Source organism: Pavona decussata, unplaced genomic scaffold (assembly GCF_977016875.1).
Source record: "Pavona decussata unplaced genomic scaffold, jaPavDecu1.1 SCAFFOLD_218, whole genome shotgun sequence".
NCBI classification, from domain to species: domain Eukaryota; kingdom Metazoa; phylum Cnidaria; class Anthozoa; order Scleractinia; family Agariciidae; genus Pavona; species Pavona decussata.
This window is the reverse complement of record NW_028145623.1, coordinates 465,662-477,962: the sequence shown is the minus strand read 5'-3', so window position 1 is coordinate 477,962 and position 12,301 is coordinate 465,662.

Here is a 12,301-nt window from a genome sequence, read left to right as displayed (position 1 = left end):
CAAAACCAAGGAGAGGAAAAACGAAAAAAGACGTCAAAAGGGGTCAACGATAGTTCTCTCGCACACTTGCTGAGCTCGCTTCAGTCACCCTGCATTACAGTAAGTTGAAATCAGACTTCTGTGGAAGCTCGACTTTGTAATTTTCCCTTTCTAGTCACATGCTCCTGACAAACTGAATACAGAGTCAATAATATGTACATGACAATTAAAACCTCGTCAGCCTTCCTCTTAATAAATAATAATGATAATAATAATAATAATAATAATAATAATAATAATAATAAACTTTATTTCAGTGTCATTAACCTTTAGCACTAATGTAGCTAATAGGAGACAGTACACTAAATAAATAGCAAAGTGAAATAAAATACGTACAATATCTACATAATAATACTCTTCCTCACCATATGCGGGTATTTTGTTCTTCAAACCGGCGTCTCCTGGTCCATTCCTTATAAGCCCGGCGGCTTCCCTTTGGCTTCCTCGCCATTAGCGTTTAAATAATTATTTTTTTTCTTGCTTTTGTACAACTTATGACAAAACAATAAACTGAAACTGAACTGAAACTTAGTTAAGCTCGAAGCCACAGTAAAAATCTGCTTCTCTCCTGCTTCTCTATCTGAATATCTCTTCATTACTCATTACTCATTATGCCAAGCATATACGTACCATTCCCGGATGTATGATCCCCAGACGGCCCCGTTGAGGAGGAAGGAGTTGATCCCCTACGTCGCGTCCAATCAAATTGATCCCCGCCCTCTTGGACGAAGTTACACATGCCGCTGTCAAAATTGCAGTTAAATGCTGAAAAGGAAAAGAATAGGCGTTTTTATTGATGACCGGGATTGTTGTCGAAGATAAATACACAGTACAAAGTCTTACGTTGAACTTGTGATGGTGTAGTGACCGGTGGTGGGGCAGTTGAACCTGTCAAAGGAGATGCTCTGTCAGTGATTAAGTGGACCATAGAGGTGATTAGAAGTGATAAACACAACCAAAACCAATCAAGGCTTACTCGCGCGCGTTTACGCGCGCTTGGCTAAGGCGCGCTTGACCTCGCTTTTTGATATGGCTCACTACGCTAAACACGTCCATTGAAATTTGTCAGAGTAGTTGCTCTCGTTTTGCTGCACGACACTCCACTGAATACCGCTCTACAACGCGTAAATAACGTTTAAAGAATTCCTTATATTAAATAGTATCAATAGAGAAAATTAAGCTACCTCCAGAGCACCCTGGTGAGACTGTAGTGATGACCGGTGGGATTGCAGTGGATGGTTGTCCTGTGGTGACTGGAGCAGCTGTAGTGACTGGTGGTGAACCTGATTGGGGCAGTCTCTGCGAGTTGAGGTTAAATAAAAAAAGCAACAAGTAAAAAAGTACAAAAGGGAAAAATTACAAAAGTCCATAAAGATAAGCTTTTATTTTGAGAGCTCAAAATTGATCATCTTTTTGGGAGTCTTTGAGTTTACTAAATCATGAAATCATTTTATGATTCGTAAGTTCGTAGGGGGTTTTAAATGGGCTTACAAACGGAGGGGCTTAAATCCGAGGGGGCTTATAACCGGATTAAAACTTGAAATCCGCACCGAAACGAACTATAGCTGTGTTGATCGAAATTCGTTTTGCAACTAACAACACGAAAAAAACTGGAAAAGTTACGTTAATGGTATTTTACAAGAGTTACACGGTAGTTATATAAAGAGTGTATAACAAAAAGGGAGTAATAAACTTATTGTTTCGCAATACTTTTTTCCAATTTTCTGAAGTAGTACGGAGTTCTATGAAAGTGATTACCGGTATGAAAGGAAATTATTTAGTTTAGTTTCGCAGCTAAATTTACTTGTTACAAGCGGTTGATTTTGTAAATGCTATTTATTTACGTTTGTACATGTTATTTAAACACGTAATTTATCACTGACTGCTGTACCCCTTATCTCCGCCCAACTCGACTAGCACCTGCTATTTGCGGGCGGAAATGGACCTTATGTAAATGACAGTTGTTCATAATAATAAAGTGTATAAAAGCAAAGTGTCACTCAAAACAAGGAAAGATAGAGGGGGGCTTATTATAATCGGACGTATTTTTTTCTTTACAGGTAGATGGGCCTATAACTGGGAGGGCTTATAGTCGGCAGTTTACAGTGTGTCATCAAGTCACGTATTCAAATAGTAAATACAGATGCACACTGCAGATCAGTCTGCACGTGCTTCACTTACAAAAACTTGAAACTTTCAGCCTTTACAAATGCACAATGTAAAATATAATAACATACCGCAATCCTTCAGCTCTACATTGTCTATAGCAGCATCTCCGGTGTAACTGCTTCCACGGATTCCCTCAAAAACAAGCTGAAGAGTGAAAGGAAAAGAAAAGCATTAACACACACATGAACATATCGGGCGGGAGAAGGAATAAGAGGGAAAGACACCCTTACCCCTTTTACTGTGAATATGACCAAAAGACGTACATTTTAGACAATAAACTTAAATCACATCAGCTAGAATCAGTAGTTAGTTTCACAAATCAAAACAGGATACATATAAGAGTGAGGATTGGGGGAAAGAACTGAAATGTTTTAAACCTCCACTAAATAAAGTAAAATTAGTTGAAGTGCACCTACCCTGTTAAAACAAATATTGGTGAATTGCTTCCTCTGAGCAAACTATGCTTTTTTAACAATCTAAGCAGAAAGTTTGTAAACTGCTTAGCTCCATCATAGAGAGATTTCCAATTGAGTGTCGTAAAACCAAAACCAAAGTAATTACTCTGGCCAATCAGAACAGAGTAAACAACACAACGAGCCAATCAGGATTCGAAGCAAGTACATGTAACTGGCGCCAAGCGCGGAAAAACGCGTGCGGCGAAAACACGATTGGTTTTGTTTGGATTCCCATTGGTTGAGAAAGTGGCGCGAGTTTGGTTAACCAATTACGGAGCGTAGTAATGCCAAACCGAAGCAAACGCGAAATTACTTTCGACACTGAATTGCAAACCGCTCCATACGAATTACTAAACGCTCGACCGCAATACTTTCCCTTACCGTTGATGCTTCCGGCTCAGTAATGTTAACTGATGCCTTGTTCCACTTGTTTCCTTGGTTACCCGACTTCGTGAATACCTTATTGCTTCCTACGTACACATTGAGTGTTCCAATTGTATTGCCGTACATGTGATAGTAGAAGGACAAACACTTTTTAGTGTTGAATGATAGACCACTTTTCTCAAGCTTGGCGTTGTCTCCTTGCCTTCTGGGAGACGCCGTTTCGATGTATACATAATTATTTTCCTTGAAATGCAAGAAAACAAGCGATTAACTTTCGTATGGGCCTCACATAACGTCAACCTTTTCCGTTAGTAACAAATTAAATGCTGGTGTATTTCTGGTGTTTAATACCGTTTCCAGAGACATCCTGGCTTGGCCCAGTTTGATAAGAAGGCGTTTATCCTGACTTCTGAGTCCAGTCAAACTTGTCGTTCGTTAACTGTCTGATTTTTGTCTTCGTTTTTTATTTTTATTTTAGGTATTTCTTTCAAATGTTATTTAAGGTTAAATATTTATGAATTAATGGAAAAATCACCCCCACCCCCATCATATCATCATATATCCTTTTCGTGCCTCGTGGCACATAGGGCCTTCACAGAGCTTCTCCACTCCTCTCTATTGGTTGCTGCGGTCCGCACCTCCTCCCACGATCTCCAACCTGCTTCTTGCCTTTCTTTCTCTACTGTCCGTCTCCAGGTGGTTTTTGGTCTTCCCCTTCTCCTTTTACCTTCTGGTGCCCAGCTCATGGCAACATTGCAATCATCATTGCGATCTTTCCTAAGAATATGGCCAATCATTTTCCATCTTCGAGACATCACTTCCACACTCAGTGGCTTCATGCTTGCTCTTTCCAGTAGCTCTTTGGTACTGACATGGTCTTGCCATCGGATTCGGAAGATCTTACGTAGGCATCTATTATGGAACACATTCACTGATTTATCATCTCCTTTGTTCATCTTCTCAAGTGTATTAAGGCTTGACCAACCTAATTGTTATGCACATTTTTATTTGGAGGGGAAGCATTTGTCCGATCTCTGTGAAACTTGGCAAACAGTTTACTATCGGTGTCCTTATTAATTTTCCAAAATTTGCTGTATCAGATTCTAGTCACGTGACCTGAAAACGACATATATATCGCTTAAAATCTATTCAAAAATGGGGAACAAAAAGCTACATTATATCAATCTTGATTGTTGCTTACTTGATGAGCCCTTCTAAGGGCTTTATCATCCCGCCTTTTAATGATGTCCACATCTTAAGAGTAACGGCCAATTAAGGAAAATGGGTCACGTGACAAGATAAATGTCCAAATATCTTAAAACATAAATAACGAGTACCATCTTAAAAGGCGGAATTAGGTTGGCACAGTTATACTAAACATTTTAATGGTAAACGTTTTCAAAATTTTGGAGTATAAATGTTCCCCGTTTTCAAAAACAAGTTATGTGACGTCATCAACCAAGGAATGTCACGTGACACTTAGGAAGACTTCCGTTTGGTCAAGAAAGTCAGGCAGTTTAAGGAATGAATTTCCTCTATAGTTTAAATTCTTTTCTCGACAGAGAATAGAGGTTCCTCAAAATCTTTGCTGGGGGTCTTTGAAGGACAAATAACCAAGCCTTAAAGTACTTGAGTTCCATGTCTCAGATCCATAGAGTAACACTGGCACTACCAGTGTTTTATACAGCCTCAGTTTTGTTTTCCTCGAGATGTTATTAGAGATCCAGATCTTCTTTAGTTTGTTAAAGGCACCTCTGGCTTTCGATAACCTGTTCTTCAAGTCCTTCATACCGCCTCCCTCTTTACAAACTTTCGCCCCCAAGTACACAAACTCTTCGACATCTTCAATATCCTGCCCATTTATTATGATGTTTTCTTGGTTCCTTGCATTGATCCTCATCGTTTTTGTCTTTTCTCCGTTGATTTTGAGTCCCACCCGTCTGGCCTCTTCGTCCAGCCTTGTCGTTTTATCCTGAATCTGCTGCTTGGTAGATGAAAGCAGAGCTATATCGTCCGCAAAGTCCAAGTCGTCCAGTTTGGAAGTAAACTTCCACCTAATACCGTTTTCACCACTGCCAACCGCTCTTCGCATTACCCAATCCATAACAATCAAGAACAAGAATCCCGACATATTGCATCCTTGTTTTACCCCAGTTTTTATGTCAAACCACTCACATGTTTCCCCCTGATCTTCTACAGCACACTTGAAGTCGTCATAAAATACTCTTACCATTTTCACGATCTTCTCCGGGATTCCATACTTAGCCATTATTACCCACAGGCTTTCTCGGTGGATAGAATCAAAAGCCTTCTCAAAGTCTACGAAGTTCAGGTACAGGGTTGCCTGCCATTCGCTGACCTGCTCAATAATGTTCCGCAGGATGAAGATCTGGTCTGTTGTACCCCTCCCCTTTCTATAACCTGCCTGTTCCTTCCTCAGCCTTCTATCCACTCCATTTCTCACTCGCTCTATGATGATTCTACCGAGTACCTTCCCCACAACGGACAGTAAGGTTATTCCTCTCGAATTTTTGCATTCTTTGAGATTCCCTTTCTTCGGCAACTTGATAATTAGCCCTTGCTTCCAGGGTTGGGGGATCTTCTCAAACGTCCATACTTTTCCCAACAACTGATGGATTTTTGTTGCTGAAAACTCTATGTTTGTTTTCAATAGTTCGGCCGTGATAGAGTCAGTTCCTGGCGCTTTCCCATTCTTCAATCTTTTTATAGCTTGTTTGACTTCACCTAAAGTTGGTTCACTGATTGAGATCTCTTCAATGACGTCATTTAGTTCTAATTCATATACCTCATCACTTAAGACTGGGTTTTCTGGTTGGTCTCTATTGAGTACTTCTTTAAAGTACTCCGTCCATCGTGCCTGTACTTCGCCTTTTTATTTAGAAGGTTTCCATTTTTGTCAAACACTGCTGTGCTTTGCTTAGGTTTTTCATTGCATAATATCTTGGTGAGCCCGTATAGTGTCTTCATGTGTTGGTTTCCTGCAGCCTCCTCCGCCTCACAAGTGATCTTCTCCATCCATTTCTTTCTGTCTGTCTTTATGCTTCTCTTCACTTCCCTGTTCTTTTCTGCATACTTGGCCCTAAGCTGCTTCTTAACCCTTTCTGACCGTGTTCCCAGGATCTTCCTATTAATTTCCTCTCTTTGGTCTATGAGGCTCCATGACTCCTCACTTATCCACGGCTTCTTCTTCTTCCGAGGTCTACCTAAGACTGATTCCGCCACCTCTGTATATGCCTTCTTCATCACCTCAAAGTCTTGTTCCACTTCTTCGCTTTCTTCAACTGCTGTTTCCTCGTTCTCCAGGACTTGGTACCTATTTTGCAAGGCAACGTTAAACCGCCGTAACACCTCTTCATTCCTCAACCTTGCTGTATCGTACTTGACTCTACATCTTTTCTTCCCTGCTGTTTGTTTACTCAATCTCAACTTGACTACTGTACATACAAGATGGTGGTCGCTTCCGATATCTGCAGACCTGTATACTCTCGTATCTTTCACCGAATTCCTAAATCGCCTGCTGATTAGTATATGGTCTATCTGGTTCATGGTATTCCCATCGGGGGAAACCCACGTTACTTTGTGGATGGTCTTATGAGGAAACAATGTCCCTGTTATAATTAGTTCATTCATATCACACATATCGCAAAGCCTTTCTCCATTATCATTTCTTTGCCCCAGCCCATGTTTACCCATCACACTTTCATACGCCCAGTTGTCGTTTCCAACCTTAGCATTCATGTCCCCCGTGACAATTAACATATCATGCTCATTGACACTGTCTAGCACATCCTGTAGCCTCCCATAGAACTCATCTTTTATCTGCTCATCTGTATCTTCAGTGGGTGCATATACATGTATGATCGTAAGTTTTATGTATTTGGAATAAAATCTGGCTTGAATAACCCTTTCGCTGATCGGAGTCCATTCCATCAGAGATTGTGCTGCATGTTTTGACATCAGTATGCCGACTCCCTCTCTATGGTTGTCATCATCTCTTCCGGAGTAAATGATGGTTTCACCCTCTGCAAGTCGCATTGTTCCTTGTCCTGTCCAGTGTGTTTCACTGATGCCCATTACGTCTATACCTCTCTTTGTCATTTCTCTCGCCGCCTGTGCAATGTTGCCACTCCTGTAAAGCGTCCTTACGTTCCAGTTGCCTATCTTCATGGTGTATTTAGGGTGTATCAGTGGCTTGATCAGCCCGGAGGCGTCCTGCTGGCTTTGGCTCCCCTGCGTCATTAACTCTCTCCGATGAGGTACTGCCACAGTTCCCCTTTGAAATAGTGAATTCACTCTGCTTCTGGTTTCTGTAATAATTGTTTTTTTACGGAAGAGGGTTATCAGCCCTCTGCCCAACCCCCAACCTGGAGGGCGAGTGGGATCGCTCTTTGTCTGGCCCCTACCCTTTGACCTGTTTGGCATGGGTGTCCCTGCCAGGAGTACGAGACTCCAGCCAACATAGCTCTAGGGGTCACTGGAGCACGCAAGGCGCCTCACCACGACAAGGTGGCGATCCCAATCAAGGCAGCCCCCCACCCCCAACCCCCTCAAAAATGGTTACTTTGGGATGTACAAAATAGAAGACTTAAGAGCAGGGGCAGGCGGTCTTACTACCTGGCCTTGTCCAAATTACTATATTCAAAATCTGAATTGTCGCCATCAAGTAATTTCCAGATTTCAATGCAGAGGGTAACGTTATTTGGATCGTATTACTACCCGTTGTATCCGACCATCAGTCTTGTTGTCATGGTTACTTATGAGTAAAATGTTTTTTTCTCACCATTGCTGCCAGGAGGTGGAGGTGTTGCTGGTGGTGGTGGTGTGCCTCCTGGAAATACAAACGTACAACACAAAATAAAACATAAAGATTCAGTTTATCTAGTAAGGAGACAACTGTGAGATTACCAAAGCAATCAAAAATTCGATCTTTTACAAGTCTTCTCATAAAATGAAGGTTACCCGGGACCTTCAGAGGTGTCTCGCGTTTAAGCGATGTAGTGCGTCCAGTTTAAACTGTAGATACCTAAACCCCTATATCAAATTAAAGCTTATAGAGCTGACTATCAAACCATGCCAAGAATTTTGAAATAAAATAAATTGTCGAATTTTTCACGACCTCTAATTGCCAGCGTCCGAATCACCTTTTTAAAGCTACAAGTCAAAGTGAATTTTGTCTTTTGCTAATTTAATTTGCTCCTCAGTTTCCTGATCCAAAGCGCTAGAAAAATGTGTCTGCGTTTTGCCATATTCAATCGCAGTGAAAAGTTATACAGCATTTTCGAAATAGGATGAAAAAAATGTGGAGTAATCGTACAAAAATCACTCTCGGAGAAAAAAATATTTCGAAAGAAAAAATTCGGAGACACGTTTTTGTTGTTTATATGTTAAACTAGCTACTGTCCTAATTTGAAGGCAAACGAACAAATTCCTTTTGAGTTTTAGCTCTTTGAAGTGGCTCCTCCAAGTGAAAAAAATTTATTCGAGAAAACAGCGCTAAAAATTCGGCAATTCATTTTATTTCAAAGTTCTTGGTTTAGTTGCAAAGCCAGCTCCATAAGCTTTAATTTGATATAAGGGTTCAGGTATCTACAGTTTAAGCCGGACGCGCTACATCGCTTGGACGCGAGACACCTCTGAAGACACCTCTGAAGGTTCCGGGTAACCCTTATGTTATGTTATATTTAACAATTATTCCACGAGAGCGCGTTGGATATGAGATGATAGATAGCCAACGAGGCGCGTAGCGCCGAGTTGGCTATAATCATCTCATATCCAACAAGCGCAAGTGGAATAATTGTTTTATTAAAAACAACCGAGAAATATTGCTAGATCTTACTGATTTTGCTGTGCAAGAACGACCAGAAGGCAATTTAATGGCCGCCATTTCTCGGCCATGGTATAATTGCTCATATACCATGGCCGCTAAGCCAATCAAATCCCTCGAATTGCATTATACAATGATGCAGTTTTTAATAAATTCAGTTACCCCATTGTATAAACATTTATTAAGTCGGAGAATTTGCCACAATGCCAGGCAAGTTTCCTGCAAAGTTCCCCCCCCCCCCCCCATTCAATGTTATCGCCATATCTTTTGCACGTGGTCTGAGTAGCAAGGCAACACTATATATGCGGGAGGGGTTCTGGGCCGGGAGGAATTATGAACCTTACGAGAAGTGATATGATGGCGATGGCGACGAGAAGTCAAAACTTAAATGACCTAAAAAATGGCCCTTCGTGTGCGTTAAAAAATGAGTACATTTCTTTGACGTCCTATCCAAGACAACGACTTGAAATAACCAAATTCAAAGTTTTTAGGAAAGCCTGGCAATACGCCGCTGAAGTTTTCTTTCTCTGCTCTGGACGTGAACGCCGTTGCTACTAATCATGTTCCTTAATCGTTTACATTGTGTAAGTTGAACGGGTTGGAATTGAAGCACAAAGTAGATCAGATTACGTGAATATTTATTTCTAAGTGCCTTTTTTGTTTTCGTTGCCGTGGTGATTTCGTAAGGTCGCTAGTAATTGAACACAGGACGTACAAAATTGCGCGTACAAGTGATATAAGAATGTCTCAACCGCCGGTTTTTGCAACTAATTGTAGCAAATATTGCAACATATAAGAACGACTAATACACGCGAGGTCCGTTAAATCTGCTCACAATCAGGATTACCCAAACAGTTTGTATCTTTTATGGACTAAATGTCTTACACGAAAAATATAAGGGATTTTCCAATCTTCTATGTTCGGGATGTGCAACGTGTTTGAGTCTAACACTGTAATATATATTTCCCGGAAGGAGCTAAATGATCTGCAAATACAAAGTTTTCCAAGAATCCTCCTTGAGTTCATTCAACCTTCTGATCCGGTAATTCCTGAAAGTTATCCCGAAGATATTTCCCCTATACCCCGAATACAATTGGTTGCAATTAATTGCTATACACTATGACCTTTTACAAGTCAAATTGAGCAGTGAGTATCAAAAGAATTCAAACCTCCTCCGCCACCTCCCAGTCCGGTATGCTGTTTGATCCAAGCACGGAATTGAGTTACTCGTGCAAACACAGTGAACAGCTGTCTGGCATTACATGATCCAGAACCCCAACTGACCGCTCCATGCAGAGTGTATGTTCTCATATCGGAATTCAGGCACATATACGGACCTCCACTGTCACTATGGCAACCACTTAAAATGGTGTTCTCAACGCCGGCGTACAACATTTGCGGAGTCAAACTTATTGTAACTAGGAACTGACAGAAATAAAATGAACTGTAACCTTGCAAATTGAATTTGATAAAGAAAACCGCGAGATGCTGTATGGACGGATATTTTTTAAATTGTATTTAAAATGCCTAATAAGTTCACATCCCCATGATTTGGAAGGTATTTGAATTGATATCTAGTTGCCTAACAAAGATTGTCTTTATAACAAATATCAACGCAGTAAAAGTTGCATCGTCTGATTTCCTTCTCCTGTAGCAAAATTTTCCAGAACTTTAAAGTCCCTCGACATGGCAGACCGTCATCGAATACATAATAGCCCCAATTTCGATATATTTAAATTCAGCCATCACTTATAGGCTCCGGGAAATAAATTAAAGAGTTTATATGGGTTTATTCCCCGGAGCCTCGCAGTGATTTTTATTGTTTTCAGGCTGAATTTTAATATATCGAGATTGGGCTAGTAGATTCAGTTATTTTCATGTTCCTGACGCGAGGAACTAAATTATGCAGGAACAAAAAAAGAAAAGAACAAATTTAAAGCTGTAAACGTACTGTACGAGAATTGCAAATCTCGTGAATGACAAACAAAAAAACCTCTGTGGATGCCATAGCATACCTGAAGAAGCCTGGATCTTTTGTTTGCACTTCATGTTGTCAATGAGTGGCATCATGGCTGGCTGCAATATGGGATAAGAACTCAGTTCCCGGATGCCTTATCGTTCCCCAGCCTTGAAAACATAAATTTAAAACTCTCAGCTAGGGGCACGAGGCTCAGCTACTTCAGCTTTGACCAATTTTCAACTTTACTTTGAAAAGTAGCACGTAGTTACTTATCTAGGAAGGATTGAAGCGACGTTGCTGGCAGGATAAGTGCGAAGACAGTTATTGTGCAATTTGTGCTCGGATCATGACAAAACAAGGATATAGTAAACAAGATCACTTTATACCTAGTAGAACTAAACACTATAGATAAAAGAGGGGTCTCAGGTCAAAACCCCAAGAAAGCTGGCTTCCTGACCCGACAAATTGAATGGTACACTCAAGAAAATTTGGAGAGAACCAGAGCTATTGACTCCTCAAAATTTGTCATGGACTCTTTGATTTTGAAAGTTATCTGGAACACTGGACTATTACTTCCATTATTTACAGTACGTATTATTATTCGTGAGAAAAATCACTTCCCTCGCCGGGCTTCGTTTGTATGTCTTCGTTTGTATATTAGAGGGGTTTTTCTTTCAGTTCTTGTCGTTTCTTTGCTTTGCTCCCGTTTATCGTCATTGGCCTACTGTTATTGATTTGGTTTCTGTTTTACGATAGTACTTTTAAAAAACCACCGTAATAGTGGAACTTATTCAATGATTGTTAAGTGAGCGCTTAATTAACTACTCTATTGAGATTGGTTAATTAATTGATACCTAAAGCTTATACCAATTAGTGTTTAAAACAGCCTCCATTATTTAACCTGCTCAATGTAAATATAGTACAATTATGGATGCACATGATCATTATTCAGTTAGTAACAACAAATTGGAGTCGCTTATTTTAGCCGTTATTTTGCTAGTTAATGATAAAAGTGTTGTCGTCGTATAAAATATTGTCATAAAGAACGAACGTCTGACTGTGGGAAAACATTACTTGGTTTGTTCCTTCACTGCTTCTGAATGTAATAAGGAGGTTTTAATTTGTCCTTTTTCATTTGAGGTTGAGTGAAAAAAAATGATTCAAAAAAAGGAAACAATTACATTGTAAATGTATAAATGTTAAATGAATTTGGGTTGTTAATTAACTTATTATCTCGCATCAAATGGTACATTATAATATGTTCACGCACGACTTATGTAAGAAGTAATATTAATAAATTTATTGGAGAGTGGACTTATGTGGGATACCTTTCTACCCTGACTCCTAGCCTGACAATTAGACTCCGCTTGAGAAGAGAGGGCCGGTGACCTCAAGGCGTCTGGGAATACATGTACATAATAGCTTCCTCTGGCATAGTTTGACTATATT